Raw genomic sequence first — 7,850 nt, 5'->3', positions numbered from 1 at the left:
ACCACCCAAACATGCAAATAGTGTAAGAGATTTCATGTTTCGAAAACATAATAATTCAGACCACCCAAACATGCAAATAGTGTAAGAGATTTCATGTTTCAAAAACATAAGTCAAAACCATGCAAGAACTATACAAACATAAGATGGTCATATGCTTTTGGCAAAACCCATCTACTCTTTCATTATGTGTAATTTCAACATTTTTCAATACAAACAACCCTCTCTTTGGAAATTCAAGATTTATAACCGAATCATTCATAAATTAAGACACTTCGTAACATGCTTTTCAAGATGCCTTTCAAAAATAATCCACGTCATATGATAAGTAAGAAAAAAAATCATAACAAGAAAGGAATTTTCACATGAATCATGCTCTCAATTCAATCATCAACATTAAACATGTACATATATACACATATCAATTCAAATAAATTTGGGGAAGGCCTAAAGATAAAAACAATACCATCAAAACTTCTAAAACATAAATTTATTCACAAATCCGAATCTCTTTTCTTAAAACCATAATTTCTATGCCCATGAGATTTTAGGAAATCCACGCATACCTTAAATTAGAAGATTTTGAATAAACTGTAGCTTTTGGGATGCAATACGTACGATTGATGGGTGCCTCTTGTATCCCTCGCAATGAGGATTTCGAATCCTAAAGAATTAAGAAAAACCCACCTTAAATCTTGAGTTATTTGGGTTTTTAGTTTGAAACCCTAGGATGAGTTGTTGATGAATTGGAGAGAAAAGAATTATATTTTGGTATTTTGGGAGTTTAATCCCATGTTATAGATGGATAAGGGATGGAAGATACCTATTTTTCGTTTAAAAACAAGGAAATAGAACGTAAAATTTTGGTGCGTGCGATAGGGCGTGCGTCGCACGCTTATCGCATGCTGCTACTGTCTCAGTCACTAAAATGGTCATAACTTTTTGCTCGGGTATCATATTTAGGAGAAATTGGTATATTTGGAAAGCTTATTCGAAGACCTTTCATTTGATATATAATAATCCCTCTAATTCATCATATACTAGGAGTTATAGTTGATGGAAGTTGATCCAAGTTTAAACATCCACTAAAACTTATTCGGTAGAAACGTTTTCAACTCGTCTTAGAGTTAGGAGATTTTTGTAAACTCATATCATATTCAAAGGTATTATTACACTATAGGATTGATCACCACACAAATATTAACAAGGAACCATCTAACGCGTAACGACGACGGTCTTGATTCTAGCCCTAAAGTACGGAGTGTTACAAATATTACAAATCTTTAATCAAAATGAACTAACTACTCACAAAAACTAAGACAGTTCTTCAAATAGTCTACTACATTATGAGAAACAAAAGAATGCACCGTTAATGAGGATGGGGCTGGTTTAGAGTGTAAATGGGAAGCGTTGGGTGTGTTTTAGAGCACCTAAGGCAAGCCCTCACATGTCAATGCATAAAACCCCTTGGCCAAGTTCACACAACGCTCAAATGCGTCCATCTTCATAAACGTGCCTTGAAGTCATTGTAGTGTTCGAACTCTGCTTCTAATAAATGGTCTCGAGCCCATGACACCCGTATCAGCTTGAAATACTTTTGGGCATTCTATCCACCTATGCTGGTATACTTGTTATCACACAGTGCCTGGATATACTTGCCCAGTCAGCACTTCCATATACATCGAAGCCCCAGAGAAATGACCTATAACAGGAAAGAGAGAAATAAGTTATTATCAGCTTTGAAGTTAATCCAGGAAACAAGGTTGTAGGACAACATTTACTTAAAACTTTTATTTTTTATCAATCTGCTAATCACGCACATCTTATAAAGCACAGAGCCAAAAAGGTATGATTCCATAGGCATATTTGATGCCTTCTGTATGCATTGTGTTTGTGCTTCATAAGATGAAGTGCGTGGTTAGCAGATCGAGATAAAATTAAACTATTAAGTAAATGTTGTCCTGCGATCTTGCTTCCTGAATGAACCTCAAAGCTGATAATAACTTACTTTTTTCACTTTCCTTCTGTAAGTCATTTCTCCGGGGCTTAGATATATTCGGAAGAGGTGACTGGAGAAGTACATCCAGGCACAGTGTGATAACAAGAACAACAACAGAGGTGGCTAACCATGCTCAAAAGTTTTTCAACATCCTCAAAGCCTGCAGCAAATAGAATAGAACAGCAAAACCAATCGTTCTCAATATAATTAGTCCGGAGGTTGAAACTGTGGGAACATCACAAGCAGTGCCAAGCACTAACAATGAGAGCATCTTTCCTCGAGAAAGCACCAATAGTGAGCAGATGATAGCAGTTGCTGGGGGAGGGTCGTAAGGCCATAATCCTGATTTGAATGGTGAGTTCATATTAAACTCAGCATTCCGCACTGATGACATGTTTACGGAGCAGGAGGATGCTAATGAAGCTAGCTTTTGTGTTTATGCTGCAACATCCCCCTTACCCAGCGAACATCCAAGTACTGCTACTAGTAGTGGACCTTACAGTCATCGTATCACTAGAATTGGGAGTGACCTTGAAGCATTAATCACTGAGCATGTGGACGAAGATAATGATATCAATTCCATTTTTGATGTTCTGAAAGTGCCAACTTCTCATGCAATTCTGATCATAGCGGCGTTTCTGGTAACACAATTTCTAGCTTTGGAACTACGAATGCACCTGAGAACAATGTGAGTGTTCATAACGGAATATCTAGTTGTGCATCTGCTAGCATTGGTGCTGTGAATGCACCTCAAAACACGGTGGCTGCTCATATCAGAATGACCAGTTTTGCAGTTGCTAGCATCGGTGCTATGAATGCAACTCAGAACATGATGTCTGCTCATCCTTTTTTACAGGTGCCAACATTGGTGCTATGAAGGCACCTCATAACATGGTGGCTTCTCATAGTGTGATGACCAGTTTTGCAGTTGCTAGCATCCGTGCTATGAATGCACCTCAGAACATGGTGTCTGCTCTTATTGGAATGACTTGTTTTTCAGGTGCAAGCATTGGTGCTATGAATGCACCTCAGAATACGTGGCTGCTCATAGCGGGATAACCAGCTTTGCAGTTGCTAGATCCGTGCTAAGAATGCACCTCAGAACGTGGTGGCTGTTCAAATCAGAATGACCTGTTTTGCAGGTGCTAGCATTGGTGCTATGACTGCAATCTGAACACGGTGACTTCTCATAGTGGGATGACCAGTTTAGCACTTACTAGCATTGGTGCTATGAATGCACCTCAGAACATGGTGGCTGCTGATAGCAGAATGACTAGTTTCTCAGGTTCTAGCATTGGTGCAACTAGTGCACCTCAGAACACGGTGGCTGCTCCTGCTCAGTTACCTCCCTCCGTACCCTCATCTAATTTTGGTATTAGAGTATGACCCAATTTAAATATTCCCTTTGGTGGAGAAGGCATTTTTAATCTGCATGACCTGTGCACTTACTAGATGTTCTGAGTTGGTGGAGAAAGGCTATTAGTATTTGGTATTAGTTTTTCACAACCAGACAGTGATACTGCTCTTGTGTTTTGAAGACTTATTCCATTATGCTATTCGGTGTTACTCTTCTTCATCTATTCTGCTTTTGGTTCAAATTTTTAAAAAGAAAACTGACTTAGAAATTGTTTTCGAATTTTTGTAAACTCTTTACTTTTGCCCTTTTTTTTTTTTTTTTTGTTGCCAAAACGTCTTTCAAGCAACAAGTTCAGGCTAGAATCAAATGCTACTAAGCTAAGTTTATTTATGTATTCCCATTGCTACCTGATCTTAAAACAAAAATAATGCTATGACTAGTTGAAGATCAAATTGGTACGACTGCAAGAATGGGAACAAGAAGTAATTTACTAACCACAACCCAGGTGGTTTGGGGGGGTTGAAATGTTGAGATCTTCTTTCTACGTAACTGAATAATCAAAATGTATAGAAAAAGTGATCCTTTTAGTCTAAATATATACCTCGAAATCCTTAGTTTTCAGAAAAAGTTACCATTTTTCCTCCCGCCACCACCATGTGTGCCTGCAGCAATGAAGTAAACATTCATTCCTCATAACATAGTTTTGTTCTTACATTGATTATTGGTACCAGAGTTTAGCTTTTTTCTCATCACAAAAGATTTATCTTTTGCCAAAAGGTTTCACTCCATTCCTTTAAATGTTTTCATACACCTTTCAATAGTTGCTGGTTAACTTAACAAGGTTTTTTATTTGCTCTGTCGCTTTCAAGGTTCAGGACTAAACCGATCTCTTTTTTCATACATTAAGAACTATTTCGGTTACATGGCATGTATGGACTAAAAGTTTCACTTATTTGTCATTAAAGACAATTTCAATAAGGATTAAAATAATCATTTTTCGGCACATTAAGGACTATTTTGCTTATACATGATATATACGAAGGACTAAAAGCCCAACACCAATACATCAAGGACCAATTTGATCATTTTAGAGTCCCCGGGCTCTTGAGAACCGTGATTGTTAACTAGAACTAGTATTTGTACCCGCGCGATGCGCGACAAATAAATATTTCACAAACATCTTATACATGATAATAGAACAAATTCATCCACATTATTAAGCAGAAAGATTATAGTGCTTCTCTTGATCTTAAGCTCTTCCTACGATTACATTCATATTTGTAGTGAGTATATTTTAAATTCTGCAAGAAAATAAATAAAAATTTGAGGAATAGGTTATTATTAATCACATATCTTATTTATATTATTGTACCCTATTTATTTGCTTCAATACTTTAAATTGATACACTCAATTTAAAGGTTTATATTTCAAATCAAATTTAAAAATTATATATGGTTTTGCATTGCCCGTAAAGTTGATACACTCTTCTCGTCATGAATATTTTATCAATAATTTTTTAACATTATTGAAAACTTAATGATCTTTATTATTCTCTTGTTTTTTAATGTTATGCTATTAGTCTAATGCAATTGAAATACTTTTCTCGTTGATTTTCTTTTCAGTAAGTCCATATGCTCGTTTTTCACTTTTGCTAATTTGCAGGTACATTTTTCACACGAAATAAGATTAAAAATCAAATGTAGTGTATATTAATAGGAGATTAAAAATCAACTGGAGATTTGTATATTAATAGTTTCATAAATTTTATTTAAATTTCTAACGCAATAAATAATTCATGAATAGCTTACTCTGCGTATTTTACATATATATATGTATAGATGTATATATATTTAAGTTGTGATTTTTTGTAAGATTCAAAGGCATATAAGATCCAAAGAAATTCGTTGCATTTAAATGAAGTATTCTAACTAATACAACTTTTTTATGGCAATAATTTGTTTTGTATTACAATAATGTTCACCATTATATAATGGAGCCAATACATGAGAAAAGAAAACACCAAAAAAAACTCATCAGTTTAAAGATACCCACAATGCATACCTATTATGTTTTCATCATCTTCATTTCTATCCATTTCATCAGTCAAATAAAATCATCTCAAATTGCGCATGACTGTAAAATTGTGTCTATGTCAAGATCCTCAAACCTCACAATTTAACAGCGACTCTCATAGCGGAAGATGTCTCTTGCGCATAGACGAATTAATAAGAAAAACAACTTATGCGCTGCAAATATATGGATGTCTTTTTTATTTGGGATTATGTGAAGAGGTTGTAACTATTTCCAAATCAAAATATTATAGTTATTTATTTTTATGTTTCAAACCTTAATTTTTTACATTTAAATATGTGCAGTTAATAAATAGCCCTACACGCCTTGTATTATGGTTGCACATTTTTAGGAGCGAATATTTTTATCTTTTAAAACTTAAACTTAAACTTAAATTAAATAAGCAACATAATAGATAAACTTAGAAAATTTTCAAAGCCACAATCATTTTGGTCTTTTAATTTTTTCAATAAAGATATAGAAAAAAACATAAAGTAACTGTAAATGTAAATTTTAAAAAAATAATTGTAATAAAAAAAGTAAATAATAATTAATTCTTACTTAGTTAACCAATAATTTAAACTTAAAATATACAATTATAAAGTAACTGAAAATTTAAATTTTAAATTTTAAAACCAATTAATGTAACCACTATTTCCTAACTAATTAACTAAAATAACACATGTCATTAGTAAATGCTTCCACGCGATGCACTGTTGTTAAAGGAAATTAGTTATGTAAGTATTATCTTATTTGTTTGAGCATATTAAATATAATACTCCCTCCATTTAAAAAAGAATGACCTACTTTAACATCACACAAAGTTTAACAAAATAATGAAACTTTTGAATCTAATGAGCAAAGTAAAAGTTGATTGTATAACTTACCTTAAAAAATGAAGTACCAATTAATGATAATAGTCGTTGATCTTTCCTTCAACCAAAATAGATCTCTTAGATACTCGAACGACGTGCTACAAATACTGAAAACGAAGCCAACTTTAGCAACCACAATCTCCAATATTTGATGAAAATAAAACAAAAATAAATACATATATATATATATATTGATATCAAATTTTACCTTTTGAATGTTTGTTCTTCCATGACAATAACTCCTTTGATGTGAAGAAAGAAATACATGAAGCAGATTGTATAGAAGAAATTCTGGAAGTTCATAACAATCGATTGTTGTAAAAATTGCAAAAAGATAAAGAGCACCATTAGGACAAACAAATAAAAAAGAGTTTCGAATTTCGTACTTTCCAGATATACATTTTGAGGGAATAGGTATAACACAATAATGAAACGATTTGCACTTGTTTTGGAATGAGAGCACACAAATCATTGATCTTTACATTATAAATAAGAACATATCAGGAGATTTAGGGGAAAAAATAAAGGAAGCAGATCACGTACTGGGGGTGAGGGTTTTCATTCAATATGTGAGCAGTGATACAGATGTAGGTTAAAAATACACAAACAAAGAAGATCTGAGAGAAAGGGGAAGGGTATTCGATTGACAACATTGCACACAATATCTATATAATGATTGAGAATCCTATATATTTTGAGAGGACATTAAAACCTTCCTTAAAGAGAAATCAATAAACTGTTTTTGAGAGTTTCAATTTGAGTCTACAGTAAGAAAATCCATCGGCTATTATTTTAATAGTGAAGTTGAGTGGTTTGACAGCTGAGATAGACATGTGTTTTAATTTAAAAATTATTAATTTTGATTTTCCAGGAAAGTAAAAATATCTTATTGGCTATTTTATTTTCTGTTTTTATTATTCTGTAAAAATTAACAATTAAATCATAGTAAAAACTGTAAATTGAATTTTAAGAAAGATGTGACAGTAAAACTTGAAGTAACTGCAAATTTGAATAAAAATCTCTCACAGGGTAACAGTGATATTTTAAAAGTCTGCCGCTTGGACGAATTAAAAGCTAAAATTTGGGTCTATGAGAGGGTTGCATCCTCTGTTATTAATAATATATAGATGTTAGGATCGAGAATCACGGATTGTGCGGAAATAATCAAAGTAATCAATTAAAGATAATAACAAAGACGATAATAACGTTATGCTAAGAAAGTAAAGGAGTCAAACATTTAACGTGATTCGGTCAACTTGACCTACTTTCATAACCAAAAGGAGCAGCAACTTTAATAAACACCAACAGAACAAATCTGAGTACAAAATTATAAAAGAGAGTACAAAATTAGAGTAATTAAATGTTCTAATATCCCAAATATCGAAGAGAATAACCTCACAAATATCACTCCAAAGAAGAGATTGACTCAAGGTATTTCCCACCACAACTCTCTCACAAATACTATAAACAAAGAAAAAACAAACACTACTGAATCCTCTGAAATTGATTGGTGGGTCTTCTCAATTGTTGTGTCTCAAAGTGCATGAACTC

At 33.2% G+C, this 7,850-nt stretch overlaps 1 long non-coding RNA gene across 1 annotated transcript; it reads right to left on the bottom strand.

The window, feature by feature from the left end:
- Positions 1-6,311: 6,311 nt before the first annotated feature.
- Positions 6,312-6,982, bottom strand: LOC124891866. The gene is made up of 3 exons (XR_007049917.1): positions 6,686-6,982; positions 6,508-6,590; positions 6,312-6,406 (listed from the first exon to the last, which is right to left on the bottom strand). It is a non-coding gene; the product is annotated as an uncharacterized LOC124891866 (long non-coding RNA).
- Positions 6,983-7,850: the final 868 nt, after the last annotated feature.

Source organism: Capsicum annuum, unplaced genomic scaffold (genome assembly GCF_002878395.1).
Source record: "Capsicum annuum cultivar UCD-10X-F1 unplaced genomic scaffold, UCD10Xv1.1 ctg4174, whole genome shotgun sequence".
NCBI lineage: Eukaryota > Viridiplantae > Streptophyta > Magnoliopsida > Solanales > Solanaceae > Capsicum > Capsicum annuum.
This window is presented reverse-complemented; position numbering and strand designations above follow the sequence as displayed.